This window comes from Triturus cristatus, chromosome 5_1 (assembly GCF_964204655.1).
Source record: "Triturus cristatus chromosome 5_1, aTriCri1.1, whole genome shotgun sequence".
In the NCBI taxonomy this organism is placed as follows: Eukaryota; Metazoa; Chordata; class Amphibia; order Caudata; family Salamandridae; genus Triturus; species Triturus cristatus.
In genome coordinates this window covers 2,481,469-2,501,502 of record NC_140587.1, presented here as the reverse complement: position 1 = coordinate 2,501,502, position 20,034 = coordinate 2,481,469, and the positions used below count along the sequence as shown (strand labels likewise).

Sequence of the window (20,034 nt, the reverse complement as noted above, 5' to 3'; positions counted from 1 at the left end):
TATCTTCACATCCAAAAATGCCAATTCATTGGAGTCAATTTGATAAGTGAACTTGATTCTGTCATGTACCTGGTTTAGTGTGTGAATGTTTTCAATAAGTTGATCTTTGGTGCCCTTCCAGATTACAAAGATGTCATCTATGTAACGTTTGAATATCATGATGCCATCCTTCCATTGTGAATTATTCAGTATATGATCATGTTCAAATTTTGCCATGAAGGTATTGGCGTAGGACGGTGCCCCCGCAAAACCCATGGAAGTTCCGCTACATTGCTCATAGAAACCATTCTCCCATTCTAGATAGCTGTGGAATAACGCAAAATGTAATAGTTCCATCAAAAAGATTTTATCTGTTCCTATGATGTCATTTTCCAGTAATCTCCATTCCATTGCTTCTAAACCCTCATGATGGGGGATAGAGGTGTAAAGTGATGTCACATCAATAGAACATAACCATATTTGCTCATCTTTTGGGATTGTTATTTCATTTAGAAGGTTTAAGAAAGCAGTGGTGTCTTTGATATAGGTGCTCCAATTTTGAACCAATGGTTGTATGAACCAGTCTAAGTATTGACCTAGTGGTTCTGAGATTGATCCACAGGCTGACACAATAGGTCTAAAAGGTGGTATGGTGGCATGTTTATGGATTTTCGGGAGCATATAAAATTGAGGTCTCCGTGGATATTTGATGTTTAAAAAATGAAAAGTCTTTTCGGTTATCCACTTCAACTCTAGTGCTTTTTCCAAAATTGATTTTAATGTTTCTGCGAAGATATCAGTGGGATCCTGTTCAATTTTTCGGTACGTGTTGATGTCTTGTAGATGTGTACGTACACTTTCCATGTAAAAATCAGTGTTCATCACTACTATAGCTCCACCTTTATCTGCTTTCTGTATTGTGATGTTTGTCATCTCTTTTAAAGATCTCAGAGTGTTCCAATCTTTTTTGGAGAAGTTGCTTTTGTTTCCACTCGAATAGTTAATTTTTTTCATTTCAGTGGTAATTACTCTTTCAAACGCATCAATGGTCTTATGTGATGTAGGTGCACAAAATGTACTCTTGACTTTAAATTCTTTCATCTCGCTTTCAGGCTTATCAATCGATTGAAAATTTGAAAAGAAATTCTTTAATCGCAGATTGCGTAAGAATTTAAAGATTGCAATTTCTGTTTCTTGGGCGTTTGATCTGTAGTGAGGTACGTAAGTGAAACCTTTATTTAGCAGTTTGGTTTGAGCATCTGTTAATTGAATTCCTGAGATATTTATGACAAGGTTGTCTTCTTTTTGGTCGACCGGAGTGCTCTTTCTGTCTCTGTTTCTTTTGTTTTTTCTTTTTCCCCTCCTTGTTTTTGGGGTTCTCCCGTTGTTGTTGACCCTGAAGGAGCATTGTTGGCGGCCGGGCTGGTCTCTAAAAAAGTCACCTTATTTTGTTGATCTCTACGAGTTGTTTGTAAATTGCTTCCTAAAGGTTTCCTGCTTTGTGCAATTTCGGATTCTGAAATAACACTCTCTTGTGATGAACTCATTTCTGTTTGTGGTCTCTTCCAATTTCTCTGATGATAAACCTCTGCCCAACTATAGACTTCTTCCAACTTATAATCTATAGTGTCTCTTTTATATTTTTTGATTTTCCTTTCTTCTATTTCTTTAGCATATTTCTCAAGTTTTGTATTGATGTCTTCCAGTGTTTTTGTCAAATCTTCATGAGTGTTTAATTCGCGTTTGATTGTTTCCAATTCTTCTTCCAAAGTCTTTAACTCTTTTGACAATTCCTCCACGATCAGTAAAATCAGATCTAGACTGCATTTGTTAAGTATTTGATACCATTTATTGAGGAAAGTTTTGTTGCTCCTGCATAGCATAGGTTTTAGAGCGATTCTTAGACCTCTGGGGATACGTTGATTTTTATGGTAATGAATTAAGGTTGTAGCATGTAAACGCTGGTTGATCTCTCGTTTACTGACATATTCCAATTGTTTCAGTAATTGACTGATGGTGTTCAACTGTGGGCTGAATGCTCTTGTTTCCTTTATTAATCCATAAATCTGTTCAGCTTCCTCTGTGCTATAAGCCAATGTCTCTGCCTTGTTTTTTGTGATTTGCGCTATTTCTTCAAGATTCATTTTTGATGGTGCTCCGATGGGGGGTAGACAAAAAATAGAATAATTTGTTTATTTATCCATCCGGCACTCTTATTAACGTTTTCTGGTAATTTCGTCTTATTTATGGTGTGCTGCTCCCTCTTTTAGTGTTTTGTCTAGGAACACTATTTATGAAACATGAAATCAGGGGAAAGTGACGTCTCTCACTTCCAAGTAGCAGGTGCGCACAATTATCCTTAGACCCGTTAAGGTCTAGTCATATTTAATCTGTTTTATAAAGAAATCCATTTAATCCATTGTGTTTATGTTCATTTCATTTATTATTCTTATTCTTCAAATTGTCACGTTTACTCATTTCTTTAGTAAAGCAACTAAATCTTTTTACATATTCACATGTTCACACTACCCAATGCATTTCGGGTCAATGAAAAAGACCCTTCTTCAGGGGTCTGTAACAGAAAAATAAAGGAAATATAATGAGCAATTCAGTCATCTAATCATACTCTTTCAGTATTTGACTCTATCTAATATACAAAAATTATCAATGTATCTCGTTTATAATAAGGTTTTCATTATTCTGTCAGTTGGCGAAGTCTAAAAATCTTTACAACTCTATACCTTGAAAATCCAGTGCCTGTATTACCCCTGTCAATGTTTAAATAAAACACCTGAAAAGATAATCCAAATGAAATAAAGTTTGTGCTAACTACAGTTCATTAACAATCAAATTGCAAAAAATATATCTGAAAAATGAAGACTAAAAGCTAACATGTCTAAAAGATGAAGGCTGAAAGCTAGCGTAACTATTCTTTGCAAGTCTGCCGGTTACTTACTTCCATGTGCAACACAAGTTCCCAACTCTCCTTCAATGCGAGTTCAGTTTACAAAACAGCCCTAGTGTGTGATATTTATACATGACTTAATTGGTTGAAAGCATGATGACACATCGTGCCTACAGCCAATCATATGTAGTGGTTACCAGAACCTATCAGATTCTCTTATTCGTGTAGGTGAAGCTCCCGCCTAATTTCAACCTATCAAGAATCACTTGTCAATTACACAAATGTTGTTGTAACTCGGTAGAGGCGCGCTCATTGGTCGCTCCTTTACGAAGTCAAAAACAAATTATACCTTTAGTAATGGTGATTATACATAAAGAATAAATAAATAAATGTTGTGGAAAACGAACCATTATTATAAAAATTAGAATTTAAACATTCTTCAACAGATAATAATAAATTCGAACTACTGATATTCTCACCATCATGAGAAAACACTGGTCACTCATCACTGAAGAACCTGACTTACAACCCATAGTAGCCAATCAAATCACTTTTGCATACAAGAGATCAAAAAATCTAAAAGAATTAATCAAGAAACAATCAAATCAAGATGTTAAGACGATTCACAAAGGCATGAAAAGATGCGAGAACTGTACACATTGCAATAATGTGATAACTGGTCAACAATTCAGACATCCGATGACTGGACAAATGATTCCACTCTTACATTCAAGCACGTGTGACACAAAAGGAGTGATTTATGGAATAAAATGCCCCTGTGGTAAATTATACGTGGGGCAGACGGAACGAAAAATAAAAATCAGGATCACAGAACATAAAAGCAATATAAGAAATAAAAACCGCAAGTCCACATTGGCTATGCATTGGATAGAGGCTGGACACAACATTGCGCAATTACAATTCACCATATTAGAAGTGATCAAACCAAACTCATCGATGGACACTCACAAACAGAGATTAAGAGCAGAATATTTTTGGATCAGAAAAATGGCGAGCATGCAACCGGAAGGAATTAATGACAGAATTGAACTATCGTGTTTTTTGTAAAACCTGTGAGGATATATTGTTTGCCATCCTGCATAGAGAACACCTTTGAAGATGTTTGACAAAACTGGTCATTTACTATAGATATCAGTAGTTCGAATTTATTATTATCTGTTGAAGAATGTTTAAATTCTAATTTTTATAATAATGGTTCGTTTTCCACAACATTTATTTATTTATTCTTTATGTATAATCACCATTACTAAAGGTATAATTTGTTTTTGACTTCGTAAAGGAGCGACCAATGAGCGCGCCTCTACCGAGTTACAACAACATTTGTGTAATTGACAAGTGATTCTTGATAGGTTGAAATTAGGCGGGAGCTTCACCTACACGAATAAGAGAATCTGATAGGTTCTGGTAACCACTACATATGATTGGCTGTAGGCACGATGTGTCATCATGCTTTCAACCAATTAAGTCATGTATAAATATCACACACTAGGGCTGTTTTGTAAACTGAACTCGCATTGAAGGAGAGTTGGGAACTTGTGTTGCACATGGAAGTAAGTAACCGGCAGACTTGCAAAGAATAGTTACGCTAGCTTTCAGCCTTCATCTTTTAGACATGTTAGCTTTTAGTCTTCATTTTTCAGATATATTTTTTGCAATTTGATTGTTAATGAACTGTAGTTAGCACGAACTTTATTTCATTTGGATTATCTTTTCAGGTGTTTTATTTAAACATTGACAGGGGTAATACAGGCACTGGATTTTCAAGGTATAGAGTTGTAAAGATTTTTAGACTTCGCCAACTGACAGAATAATGAAAACCTTATTATAAACGAGATACATTGATAATTTTTGTATATTAGATAGAGTCAAATACTGAAAGAGTATGATTAGATGACTGAATTGCTCATTATATTTCCTTTATTTTTCTGTTACAGACCCCTGAAGAAGGGTCTTTTTCATTGACCCGAAATGCATTGGGTAGTGTGAACATGTGAATATGTAAAAAGATTTAGTTGCTTTACTAAAGAAATGAGTAAACGTGACAATTTGAAGAATAAGAATAATAAATGAAATGAACATAAACACAATGGATTAAATGGATTTCTTTATAAAACAGATTAAATATGACTAGACCTTAACGGGTCTAAGGATAATTGTGTGCACCTGCTACTTGGAAGTGAGAGACGTCACTTTCCCCTGATTTCATGTTTCATAAATAGTGTTCCTAGACAAAACACTAAAAGAGGGAGCAGCACACCATAAATAAGACGAAATTACCAGAAAACGTTAATAAGAGTGCCGGATGGATAAATAAACGAATTATTCTATTTTTTGTCTACCCCCCATCGGAGCACCATCAAAAATGAATCTTGAAGAAATAGCGCAAATCACAAAAAACAAGGCAGAGACATTGGCTTATAGCACAGAGGAAGCTGAACAGATTTATGGATTAATAAAGGAAACAAGAGCATTCAGCCCACAGTTGAACACCATCAGTCAATTACTGAAACAATTGGAATATGTCAGTAAACGAGAGATCAACCAGCGTTTACATGCTACAACCTTAATTCATTACCATAAAAATCAACGTATCCCCAGAGGTCTAAGAATCGCTCTAAAACCTATGCTATGCAGGAGCAACAAAACTTTCCTCAATAAATGGTATCAAATACTTAACAAATGCAGTCTAGATCTGATTTTACTGATCGTGGAGGAATTGTCAAAAGAGTTAAAGACTTTGGAAGAAGAATTGGAAACAATCAAACGCGAATTAAACACTCATGAAGATTTGACAAAAACACTGGAAGACATCAATACAAAACTTGAGAAATATGCTAAAGAAATAGAAGAAAGGAAAATCAAAAAATATAAAAGAGACACTATAGATTATAAGTTGGAAGAAGTCTATAGTTGGGCAGAGGTTTATCATCAGAGAAATTGGAAGAGACCACAAACAGAAATGAGTTCATCACAAGAGAGTGTTATTTCAGAATCCGAAATTGCACAAAGCAGGAAACCTTTAGGAAGCAATTTACAAACAACTCGTAGAGATCAACAAAATAAGGTGACTTTTTTAGAGACCAGCCCGGCCGCCAACAATGCTCCTTCAGGGTCAACAACAACGGGAGAACCCCAAAAACAAGGAGGGGAAAAAGAAAAAACAAAAGAAACAGAGACAGAAAGAGCACTCCGGTCGACCAAAAAGAAGACAACCTTGTCATAAATATCTCAGGAATTCAATTAACAGATGCTCAAACCAAACTGCTAAATAAAGGTTTCACTTACGTACCTCACTACAGATCAAACGCCCAAGAAACAGAAATTGCAATCTTTAAATTCTTACGCAATCTGCGATTAAAGAATTTCTTTTCAAATTTTCAATCGATTGATAAGCCTGAAAGCGAGATGAAAGAATTTAAAGTCAAGAGTACATTTTGTGCACCTACATCACATAAGACCATTGATGCGTTTGAAAGAGTAATTACCACTGAAATGAAAAAAATTAACTATTCGAGTGGAAACAAAAGCAACTTCTCCAAAAAAGATTGGAACACTCTGAGATCTTTAAAAGAGATGACAAACATCACAATACAGAAAGCAGATAAAGGTGGAGCTATAGTAGTGATGAACACTGATTTTTACATGGAAAGTGTACGTACACATCTACAAGACATCAACACGTACCGAAAAATTGAACAGGATCCCACTGATATCTTCGCAGAAACATTAAAATCAATTTTGGAAAAAGCACTAGAGTTGAAGTGGATAACCGAAAAGACTTTTCATTTTTTAAACATCAAATATCCACGGAGACCTCAATTTTATATGCTCCCGAAAATCCATAAACATGCCACCATACCACCTTTTAGACCTATTGTGTCAGCCTGTGGATCAATCTCAGAACCACTAGGTCAATACTTAGACTGGTTCATACAACCATTGGTTCAAAATTGGAGCACCTATATCAAAGACACCACTGCTTTCTTAAACCTTCTAAATGAAATAACAATCCCAAAAGATGAGCAAATATGGTTATGTTCTATTGATGTGACATCACTTTACACCTCTATCCCCCATCATGAGGGTTTAGAAGCAATGGAATGGAGATTACTGGAAAATGACATCATAGGAACAGATAAAATCTTTTTGATGGAACTATTACATTTTGCGTTATTCCACAGCTATCTAGAATGGGAGAATGGTTTCTATGAGCAATGTAGCGGAACTTCCATGGGTTTTGCGGGGGCACCGTCCTACGCCAATACCTTCATGGCAAAATTTGAACATGATCATATACTGAATAATTCACAATGGAAGGATGGCATCATGATATTCAAACGTTACATAGATGACATCTTTGTAATCTGGAAGGGCACCAAAGATCAACTTATTGAAAACATTCACACACTAAACCAGGTACATGACAGAATCAAGTTCACTTATCAAATTGACTCCAATGAATTGGCATTTTTGGATGTGAAGATAACAATTAGAGACGGCAAAATAACAACCAATGTTCACATAAAGGAAACTGACAGGAACAGTAGTTTACATTTCAACAGCTTTCATCACTACTCATTAAAGACACACCTACCACTATCCCAATTCATTCGATTTAAAAGAATAACATCAGATCCGAATGACTTATCCTCCACCATCGACAATCAGATCATGAAATACTTAAAACGAGGATATCCTGAAAGTATATTACAACACACCAAAAACAAAGTTCAGTCCATGGACAGAGAATTGCTACTTCATCAAAAAGAAAGATTGGAGAAAAAACTTACAGTATGTGTACTTAAATATTCAGCTCAATCAAAACAGATCACCACCATCATGAGAAAACACTGGTCACTCATCACTGAAGAACCTGACTTACAACCCATAGTAGCCAATCAAATCACTTTTGCATACAAGAGATCAAAAAATCTAAAAGAATTAATCAAGAAACAATCAAATCAAGATGTTAAGACGATTCACAAAGGCATGAAAAGATGCGAGAACTGTACACATTGCAATAATGTGATAACTGGTCAACAATTCAGACATCCGATGACTGGACAAATGATTCCACTCTTACATTCAAGCACGTGTGACACAAAAGGAGTGATTTATGGAATAAAATGCCCCTGTGGTAAATTATACGTGGGGCAGACGGAACGAAAAATAAAAATCAGGATCACAGAACATAAAAGCAATATAAGAAATAAAAACCGCAAGTCCACATTGGCTATGCATTGGATAGAGGCTGGACACAACATTGCGCAATTACAATTCACCATATTAGAAGTGATCAAACCAAACTCATCGATGGACACTCACAAACAGAGATTAAGAGCAGAATATTTTTGGATCAGAAAAATGGCGAGCATGCAACCGGAAGGAATTAATGACAGAATTGAACTATCGTGTTTTTTGTAAAACCTGTGAGGATATATTGTTTGCCATCCTGCATAGAGAACACCTTTGAAGATGTTTGACAAAACTGGTCATTTACTATAGATATCAGTAGTTCGAATTTATTATTATCTGTTGAAGAATGTTTAAATTCTAATTTTTATAATAATGGTTCGTTTTCCACAACATTTATTTATTTATTCTTTATGTATAATCACCATTACTAAAGGTATAATTTGTTTTTGACTTCGTAAAGGAGCGACCAATGAGCGCGCCTCTACCGAGTTACAACAACATTTGTGTAATTGACAAGTGATTCTTGATAGGTTGAAATTAGGCGGGAGCTTCACCTACACGAATAAGAGAATCTGATAGGTTCTGGTAACCACTACATATGATTGGCTGTAGGCACGATGTGTCATCATGCTTTCAACCAATTAAGTCATGTATAAATATCACACACTAGGGCTGTTTTGTAAACTGAACTCGCATTGAAGGAGAGTTGGGAACTTGTGTTGCACATGGAAGTAAGTAACCGGCAGACTTGCAAAGAATAGTTACGCTAGCTTTCAGCCTTCACCTTTTAGACATGTTAGCTTTTAGTCTTCATTTTTCAGATATATTTTTTGCAATTTGATTGTTAATGAACTGTAGTTAGCACGAACTTTATTTCATTTGGATTATCTTTTCAGGTGTTTTATTTAAACATTGACAGGGGTAATACAGGCACTGGATTTTCAAGGTATAGAGTTGTAAAGATTTTTAGACTTCGCCAACTGACAGAATAATGAAAACCTTATTATAAACGAGATACATTGATAATTTTTGTATATTAGATAGAGTCAAATACTGAAAGAGTATGATTAGATGACTGAATTGCTCATTATATTTCCTTTATTTTTCTGTTACAGACCCCTGAAGAAGGGTCTTTTTCATTGACCCGAAATGCATTGGGTAGTGTGAACATGTGAATATGTAAAAAGATTTAGTTGCTTTACTAAAGAAATGAGTAAACGTGACAATTTGAAGAATAAGAATAATAAATGAAATGAACATAAACACAATGGATTAAATGGATTTCTTTATAAAACAGATTAAATATGACTAGACCTTAACGGGTCTAAGGATAATTGTGCGCACCTGCTACAACATTTAAACACATTCTCTATACAACAAAACTAAATGAAACAACAGCCCATATTTTACAACTTATTATACACATTTTATATCAAAGCTGTGAGAAATAAACATCACTAGCTCAAAACCTGCTCAACCTGTAGCTATCTTGCCTTTATACAACATGTGTTGGACCTGACTGCTACCTCCTAAAAAGTGTATTTTTTCTAATAGACATTTGTTTATATTCACTATCGCAGTTTTGGTTTTTCACAGATGAGACAAAATGCATCTATTTAAAGTCACTGTCTTGGTTTACTTTCTCTCTCAACGATGGGGCAAGAGTATTCCAATAGTGACAACAAATATTTAGTGAGTAAAGTATTTTCCAAGGTGGTAACATTTCATGATGGATATAAATATCTCTTTAAATAGCTGGTCAGTGACATCACTTATGACATCAATGATGACATCTCAAATGACATAACTGATGACATCACTGATGACATCATCCTTGTGATAGAGTGGCAGACCTCCTCTGACCCTAATATAACCTTTGATACACACATAAAAAAATAGAACCTACAATTTTCAAAACAATGGACATACCAATACCAGTTACAACAACCTGTTCAGTAATTCTAAGGTCAACATACACATACACTCATTCACCAACAGTCCTATATAGTCACTCATACATGTACTCACTCATCATATGTGCTCATACACCTATAGATCCTGTTACACACCGCCACTCATCCATAGAGTTACTCACACACAGTCACTCATGCTAATAAAGAATCAAACATCCATTTACTTGCATCTACAGTTATATACACACCACCACACTTACTTCTACAGAAACTTACACATACTTACTCTTTTGAACAATCACTTATAGAAACACATACTTATTCATACAGGAACTCTTCCAATCTCTCACTCTCACATATACTCACTTATATACACCAATACTCACATATACTAGATTAAAATATATGTAGTTACTTATAAAGACACTATTGAGACAGTCATTCACTCGCTAACACACCCATACATACACTCATCCACCCATACAGTCCTGCACACATACTGTCTTCAAAACATACAAACAGTGACACGCATGTATACACTAAGTAATACCCCCCACTGAACCCTACAGACACTCATATTGATACTCGAAAAACCAAGTAATAACCTACATAGACACTCATGTAGCTACTCACCAACCCATGCAGCCACTTATACACAAAGTGAAAGACTGATACAGATATTTAAATATTTAAACATTACTCACTAACCCATGTATTCACTAAGATACACTTAATCAGTCAGTTACACGACAAGGGTCGAGGTCAGCGTCACCAGTACCCAAGTCTTCTGAGCGCACTTATGATTTGTGCGACCGCGCGAGAATTAGGTCTCCTAACAGGTTTTTGGTTCCTGATCAGCGTTCTCCTTGTTCTTCACAGGAAACATCATGCTCACAGGCCAGTGGCGGGGAACGCCAGGATTGCGGCAGAGTACAAGGTGCCCCGCTAGGACGTAAGGAACCTCGTCAGACTGACGGTAAAGGGAAACAAGATGATTTTCCTCGTCAGCGCCCAGTTTCAGAAAAAGAAAGTTGCTGCTTTAACAGCGAGATATGCCACAGACGGTGAGGACCCGTAACCTAACATGGGCAGTAACACTGCTAGAGAGCGCAGCGGAGGTTACAATAGTGCGGCAAGTACTGCGTTAATTTCTGGAGGCGACAGCAACTGAAACAGTCATCACAGTTGAAATGGCTGACACCCGAGTGGCTCCCCCTGACAGGTTATATGATATAATTCTTCTGATTGAAGGTAACATACAGTGTGTAATTAAAGGGATTTTGGGGGAAAATCTGACTTCTTCTTATGACATTTTGTTGGCAGAGGCAGGTTGGCCCCCGCCTTTTGTGCTAACCTCTCCAAGGGGAGAGGAGGTTATACTTCCGAGTTTTTCTCATAACGTCTCCAAGGAGCAAGCAAAGTCTTTTGCAGACGTGTGGGCTTTGGTGCTTCCACCGGCTTTGTACCGTACTCAGGTGGGCTGGGATAAAGCTTCTCCCCCGCATGAGATACCATTACAGTCTATGACACAGCCACAACCCCAGTATCCCCTCCGGCGAGAAGCGAAAACTCCTGTGTCTGAGATTCTAAATCAATTAGAGTATGAAGGAGTGATTGAGGCATGTGTGCCACCGATGAATAACCCTCTTTTTACTAGGCCTGGGCGTCAAATTCCGTTCCGCTCGCGGAATTTCGGCAATTTCGCGTTCCGCGGAGAGCGCGAAATTGCCCAAAATTCTGCTTTCCGCGACTTCGCGAAATTTTTTCTTGTTCGCGTTCTCAAAATGCGTGTTCGCGAGATATTTCTCCCCGAGCACGCAAACAGCAACTGTGAACAGGAAAAAAGCATCGCGAACAAGCAATTCCGCGTGTTCGTGGAATTTCTGCATGTTCGCGGAGATTTTTTACCGTTTCGCGGAGATTTGCGTAACGCGATTACGCAAATTCCGCCCACCCCTACTTTTTACCGTAACCAAACGTACCGCTTAGTTTTGGATTACCGGCATTTGAACACTCATTGTCGCAGCTTTGCGATTCAGAATACCCATAGTTCTGCTCTAGTAGACAGTCTTGTTCGTAAAAAATATAAAACTATGCTTGACATTTCCAACTACTTTTTCAGTCACAATCTGTCCCCTGAAAGCAGTCAATGGACCGCCTTTACCCCCAGCGGAAAACAGAAACAATTTCAGCATTTGACCATGGGCTACAAAAGCAGCCCTAAAACCGTAACCAAACCAGATGAGTCGTAACGCTTAGTTTTGGATTACCGGCATTTGAACACTCATTGTCGCAGCTTTGCGATTCAGAATACCCATAGTTCTGCTCTAGTAGACAGTCTTGTTCGTAAAAAATATAAAACTATGCTTGACATTTCCAACTACTTTTTCAGTCACAATCTGTCCCCTGAAAGCAGTCAATGGACCGCCTTTACCCCCAGCGAAAAACAGAAACAATTTCGGCATTTGACCATGGGCTACAAAAGCAGCCCTGGTGTATTCGCCGCCCCAGTCGTCGCTTTGTTAGACGGCATAGACCCTGATGCGTACTTGTACGTTGATGATATTTGTCTAACAGACGATGAATTATGGTCGCATCTTTGTCCCGTGGACCGCATCATAGTTTTGTTTGCGGACTACGGTTATAAAATTTTACTTTGCAAAATCACACATTGCAGAGTACACAGTGTTGTTCTTGGGCTACAAGCTCAATAGTGATGGTAGAGGCTTGGCCCCCCACTTCTTGGAGAAATGCACATGTTTGCGATCTCATACAACCCTGAAAAAGCTGCAGTCTTTGCTGGGATTTTTAAATTTCGGTCATACTTACATTCCCAAATATGCCCAGCGTATCAAAGCGTTGTATGCTTTGAAACAACCATCCTTTTCTAAAGCCTGCTGGCTTCCGGAACAGTCCGCTATCCTGCAATATTTGCATTCTGATCTTCTTGAATCTAAATACTTCTTGACACGTAATAACCACACAAACATGGTGGTACGTATAGTGCCAGGCATGGTGGATTTCACTTACTTGACGTTTAATGAAGGTGACACAGTGCCTATTGCTTAGAAATCACATTTGCACACTTCGGCTGAACTGCGATTTTCCACTGCTGAAAAGGTCTTTACAGCTGCCCAGATGGCGATTCTGAAGGAACGTGCACTGGCACAGGGAAAACGTATTTTGGTTGTGACACCATGTCCTGTTCTTGAAGCCGTGATGAAAACAAGTGTACCAAACTCAAAAGCTTTGCATCCATGTTGGATCCAATGTGCTACTTCGTTGACATCTCTGGAAGTCACCTTTATCTTCGACCCCTCACTGCGAACACAGGAGTTTTTACAGTATGAATTTGTTCATCCTGCTCCTCTGTCAATGCGTCCGTTGGAGGAGTACCATTGTTATTCAGCAGCATGCGCTATTGTGGCAGGTGCCATAGTGAACGGGGAGTTAAATTCAGTGTTGTACACACACAGGCACTAGGTGCCTGTACCGCTCAATTGGCAGAGCTGCGCACTCTGGTGCTAGCACTTGAGTTTGCAGATCCTAATGTGACTACTTTAATTGTAAGTGATTCTTACTACTGTGTTCAGTCTTTCAATGACAACTTATTCTTTTGGTCTCAAAATGACTATCGTGATTCTAAAGGCAGCGCAATTAAGCATAACATGTTTTGGGTTGGAGTCACAGATCTTAAAGGACGTCTGAATCTCACACATGTGATTCATTCTCTTGGCCACCAGCGCATAGGAGTACACGCGGTCGGCAACAGTTTGGCTGATGAAGCAGCTAAATCGGCAGTAGCCACATGTTCAGTTGAAGCAGTTACAAGATCCATGAATAAGGTTGATAATGACATCTTGGCACAATAGCTGCTACAGAGAAGGTTGGCAATTAGCCTCAGGGTTTTCCTTCAAAATACTCTTATCATTTAAGTCCCAATAAAGTTCCTTATGTGAGAATTCATGACGTTAGTGACAGGTTGATTCCCAATGCAGAACGCAGACGTTCTCTGATAACAGCCGCACACGAAGGCATGGCTTCGGCCCATGCTGGCGTGTCTGCAATTGTTTCTATCTTGCAGCAGCTTTACTGGTGGCATGGTTTATATAAACAAACCCGTAATTATGTGCTTTCTTGTGACATTTGTCAGCAGATTAAACCCTCAACGGTAACACTCCCACCACAAACGCAGCAGTGCATTTCAAATAGACCTTTTAGATGTGTTTATCTGGATCACTGTGGTCCATTTTCTTCAAATACAGCCTATAAATTCATCTTAGTTGCAGCCGATTTGTGCGCACGTTTTCTTCGGGTGTGGCCACAACACAGTGGTGATGCATGAACTGTCATCAGGGATTTGCATGTCTTTGTGGGAATTTTTGCCTGTGGCACTTTCCATTTCCCTAGAAGATCTCTGGGCGGACGGACCCCATACGAATTGCTTTTTGGCATGAAAATGTTTGTGCCAGACTTTGATGGTCTACACATGGCAACGGCTGCCGCATCCTTTGACGCAGATAATCATTCTGCTTTCTTACAGAACCTACAAGAGACCCATGACAGTCTTGCAAAGGAACATTTACCCTCTGCCACTGATGCAGCACTGCAGATTCTGGAAGTCAGCTGGCTACCCAAAGTCAGAGACCTGGTCCAAGAGAAGGTGGAGAACAAAAAAGAGTTTGACCCGGTTTGCCAGCGGATGCCGTTACCCAGTCACGTTTTTCTTTTGACTCAACCTCCACATCATCACTGGCCCCTACAAAATTATATATTTTTGTCATCTGGTTTTAACAGACTTAATTGGTTCCGCCTTGGACATACATCTGGTTGGTTCTCATAGCCATTTTTTTGTTCATGTCAATTGGATTTGTGATTTTTTTTCCCTTCTAATCAATGATCACTACCTGCCTGAACGCTTTGCTGTAAAACTGGTTGATGGAACTTTGGCTCCGAACTCCTCTTCTCACATCATGAAAAGAGACCAGACTTTTGTCAACATCACCCCCTGGCCAGTTGCAGATGGCAAAGTTTGGGATGCTGTGGATTTCCAAATTTATGGCCCTGCAGAGATAATTAATGTACCAATTGTACTTTGTTTTTCAATGGGTGAGGTAGTGAAACACAACATACAGTCTGATGATTGGGACATACAAGCCGTACAATCTTTGTTTTCTGATTTGAAGTATTATGCTGCTTTTGTTGCTGAAGATTTGTATTTGAATATTGCAAATTATGCTGATTTGTTTTGCTACCAGCATTATGGCCATCATTACCAGCATAAAGCTAATATATTTAGAAATGTTTTAAATTACACACAGTGGGAACATTGCCCCACTCCTTTGGAAGGCAGCTCTAAAACGCTTTTGAAAAAATGTACATATTTTACAGATTTTGATAAGTTAAAACCAGAGTCATTCTATTTTAAGTTAAATACTTCGTCCAAACCTAAGGTGATGTTCACCCACACTAAATTATTATATTCCAAATCCTTTTTTGATAACTTGTCGTTGGAGGACTATGGCCTGTGGAAGTTCACAGTAGATCTTAAATCTGTTTGGGCTTCTAGATCCTGGCAGGTGCGGGGCACAGAAGATTTACATCGCGTGTGCCTCATCTCAACTCAGAGTTGATTTTTAAATGATTCGATCTATCAGATCACTTGTTTTAGATTGGCTACTTCGAGGCAAATGAATGCCCCTATGGTTCCTGCTCTGGTTACATATCAGAACTAGAGCAATCATACAGATTATTCCGTTGAAGACTTACAATCATTGTTTACAAATGATACCTTTAATATTTCTAGTCTAGACCCCCTAGGTTGGTTGGTGTGGCAGACCAGTTTAGAATGCTTGCCAACTCAGTTTCCATGACAAGGCTCCTGCCTACACACAGGATAGGCATGATCCACGTTCTTCTAACTCCCATTCGGTTACCACCTATTCTGTTGGAAAGTTGTGTGAAAATTAGTTGCACCACTCGACACTTACATCAGTAAAACAACATTTGTTGTTATTATCAGGTGATATTGATTTGACAGATTTTATAAAAGGGCCTGCTGGTCCTAGGTCCAAAAGATATGCAGCTTACAATGAAATCTGGAAGCTATCTCAAATTGAAGCTGCATCACGTTTAAGGGCAATAGATCAGGCTAATCTAGAAAAGGTTCTTGCTGTTGTTGATAATAGTATAAACACACTTTCTTCCCACATTTACACATTGATAATGTTGTTTCATCTGTTGTAGATATTATATAAGATGATGTATCTCTTTTGTATCATGGTCAAAATCAATTGCGTTCAGTTATGCAATTTGCATGGAATTTACAAACTCTGAAGATGGGTAGAGTTCCATTGCATTATTTGAACGCATCATCTTTATTTTTGCCTTTTAACTTGACAGACAAACAGCAGATTATGTACATGAGAGAAGCTACATACACTCTTTTACATATTGAAAAGTTAGATCCTTTACCATTCTCTGTGGCCGAAACTGACTCTGCTGTCTGGCTCGTGGAGTAATAACCCTGACATTTTCTTTCATTAACCCCTTGCATGCCCGCCCCTTTCCCCGCCCAGTGCCGCGCTTTGCATTAGCGGGCGGAGTTCATGACGAGCTGGACTCGTCATGGGCACAGCGCCACCGCAGCCCATGACGAGTTCAGCTCTTCATGGGCACTTAAGGGGTTAAATTTAGTTCATGCATGAAGAATTATCCTCTAGGCCACTTCAAACCCTTAGGCAGTGCATTCCTTCATGAGGTGTGGTCGTTACCATTCACATACAGATGCCCATGGGATGACAAAGAGGTTTACCTTACTGGGGAATCATGCGATTCATCAATAGGTCATTCACAAGTTTGCAAAAATATACAGTTGCATGGAGCTTGTAACCTTACGGCCCCGAAACTTGCATTGGTTTTGAAGGGTAATCCAGTGCCAGCTTTTATGCCTACTTTCATTCTGCTTGCAAATGGTAGTTATCTGATTTTAAATAATGAGGAATGCTGTGGCATGCTTGCCGTCATCCCTTACATTGTGACAGTCTCACAACGTGTGGTTTGCTGTAAAAAAGTACTTTTTCCACCCCCACACAGGAGGCTCGATAACACGATTTGGCCTTCCATTCTGACCTTGAAGGCAGACTTCAATAAGTTAAGCAGAATAAGAGCACTATTATCCCAATCAGAAGGTTCGCTCACATCTGCCCGTGAGACATTCGTCCTTCATGTGGCTAACACCCTGACAGAGGTGCAGGCCTTCTTAATAGTGATCTCCCACTGCATTTTGGTGCATTAATTCATACCATTTTCAATGCCTCTCATACTACAGGCTTAGCTCATTTTTTTAAAGTTGGGGCTCTGGCTTTGTGACTTCTTTCCAAACTATATTTGGTGTGATACCGGCATTTTTTCATTCTATTTTTTCCAACCTCTTCGGTGGGTTGGCACTATTACTTGCCTTAGCTGCTGAAGTTCTGCTGTTGATTTGCCTGCTGCGAAATGGCTGCTCCTCCTGTGGCCCTGCACAGCCCAGACCGTCTGCAGATGCTTTGTAGCCTTATGCTTGAATGCTACGGTAATCTGCCCCTGGCCACACTCAGCGTGATTTATAGATTATCCTTTCGTTTGGTATACTACACTTGCTTGCAACCAGTCATCACCTGCTTGAAATGTTAATTTGAATGGGCATTGGATGTTTGCCTCTCCAATACGGTATCTCCTGCACCGGATTTTGATCTGCTGATGAGTCCCTTAGTGTCCCATGAGCAATAATGTTCCGGTGTTGGGATTATGGCCTGCGTGACTGCGCTTGGAGTTTTGGTACAATGGTATATCTGTGAGACTGCACATGATTTCCTCCAACGGAGTTACATCGAGTATCACTCAAGTTGTCCCGTGATGGTGCCGGAGGCGCCCATTATTGAGGAACACATATGTTCACTCTGTTTACTTGACTGGATGGCGTCTCTTTTTTCTGACGTTAACAATGACTTCCTCTTGGAAGCTGTTGCAACTTACTGCTCATACACTCTGATGGATTAACTTGGCTGGCGCCCATTATCTGCCGGATGTTTTTTCATTTTATTTGTGTATATGTTAACTTTATGCAAGACAATTTTTTTTCTCAGACATATGTTCAAGATTTCAAATTAACTCTCTTTGCCTAAATTTGAGGTCATATCCATCTTGATTCTTGGTCAACCTTCTTGAACGCTGTGTTCTTAAAAGACCACTGACCAGGTGTAGTGAGGACATGGGATTAACTGCAGACATTGCTGAGTTCGCATAAATTAGTATATGCTTGGCCGCCAATTTTCTGCTTTTCAACACGTTACCACATGGCTTTATTCTCGTAAATACTCTGCTTGTGCTTTTTCACATGAGAACCCTCTGCCTTTCACACATCTAGCTGTACACTGTGCTCCTCGTCTGCACAGCGTGTTCAAGGTTGAATAACGATGTATGCTGTTGATTCACTTAGTCAGTCCCACTCCCATAGACATAACATAGAACACAGCTGCACTACTGAAACTCAAGTGCTTTTAATATGGCATTATATATGCGTATAGAGGCACTTGGAGAAAATCATTCAGACGAAAAAGAGCTGTGTTTGTCTGAAGATGTAAATCCTTGCATCTAAACTTGGAGGTATGGGGCCCCCCTGACAAAGCCCAGAGGTCTTCTATAATTATAATAAAGTAGCTTCTATCACAGGGAGGATAGTAAGGTGATGTAGTTCTGTTTCCACTGTCATTATAATATGGTTTCCCCTTTGTTGCTTTATCAATCAATCAATCACGACATTTGTAAAGCGCACTTCTCACCCGGAAGGGTCTCAAGGCGCTGGGGGGGAGGGGTACGTTACTGCTCGAACAGCCAGGTCTTGAGCTGCTTCCTGAAGGAGAGATGGTCTTGGGTTAGCCGAAGGTGGATGGGGAGGGAGTTCCAAGTCTTGGCTGCCAGGTAGGAGAAGGATCTTCCTCCGGCGGTGGCTCTGCGGATGCGTGGTACGGTGGCGAGGGCATGGCTGGTCGATCGTAGCTTGTGTGCGTGGGTGAGGAGTCTGAACGTGATTCTCTTGCTGACGGGGAGCCAGTGCAGGTCTCTCAGGTGTCCGGTGATGTGGCTTTGTTGGGGGATGTCCAGGATGAGTCGTGCGGAGGCGTTCTGGATGCGTTGGAGTCTTTTTTTAAGTTTGGCTGTGGTTCCGCAGAGACTTAAAAACCTTCCTATTCAGCCAGGCTTTCCCCGCTTAAAAACTATCGCCCCGGTCTTCCTTCCCCTCAGCCAATGAACCCTCAGCGCCAAGAAACCGCAAGGTGTATGCTGCGCTCTACAAGTGTTTTAAATTAGAAATTAGAATTTCCGGCGTAAAGGGTGTTCTCGTAGTCCAGTCAGCTGGTGACGAGTGCCTGGGTAACGGTCTTCCTGGTTTCTGTGGGGATCCATCTGAAGATCTTGCGGAGCATGCGCAGGGTGTTGAAGCATGATGAGGAGACGGCGTTGACTTGTCTGGTCATCGAGAGGGAGGAGTCCAGGATGAAGCCCAGGTTGCGCGCGTGGTCCGTTGGTTTGGGAGTGGTGCCCAGGGCAAGGGGCCACCAGGAATCGTCCCAGGCGGAGGGGGATGATCCCAGGATGAGGACTTCCGTCTTGTCTGAGTTCAGTTTCAGGCGGCTGTTCTTCATCCACTCGGCGACGTCTTTCATCCCTTCGTGTAGGCTGGCTCTGGCGGTAGCGGGGTCGTTGGTGAGGGAGAGGATCAGTTGGGTGTCATCGGCGTAGGAGATGATGTTGAGGTTGTGTTGGCGTGCGATGGCTGCGAGGGGGCTCATGTAGACGTTGAAGAGGGTTGGGCTGAGTGATGATCCTTGTGGTATGCCGCAGATGACTTTGGTGGCCTCGGATCTGAACGGGGGGAGGCGGACTCTCTGGGTTCTTCCGGCGAGGAACTAGATGATCCACTCCAGTGCTTTCTCTTGGATTCCGATGTTGCTGAGGCGCTGCACTAGGGTGCGG

At 39.8% G+C, this 20,034-nt stretch overlaps 1 protein-coding gene across 4 annotated transcripts in view; it reads left to right on the top strand.

Annotated features, from left to right (window-relative positions):
* Positions 1–20,034, top strand: part of LOC146829911 (phospholipase A2 inhibitor and Ly6/PLAUR domain-containing protein-like) — a 143,745-nt gene that overhangs the window by 107,880 nt on the left and 15,831 nt on the right. Inside the window, exon 5 of one of the 4 annotated variants that reach the window (XR_014961117.1) lies at positions 10,894–11,078. The exons of the other annotated variants lie outside the window; for them this stretch is intronic. The gene's annotated coding sequence lies outside the window, so the exon portion shown is untranslated. The remainder of the gene's footprint in view (positions 1–10,893; positions 11,079–20,034) is intronic. 4 annotated transcript variants of the gene reach the window in all.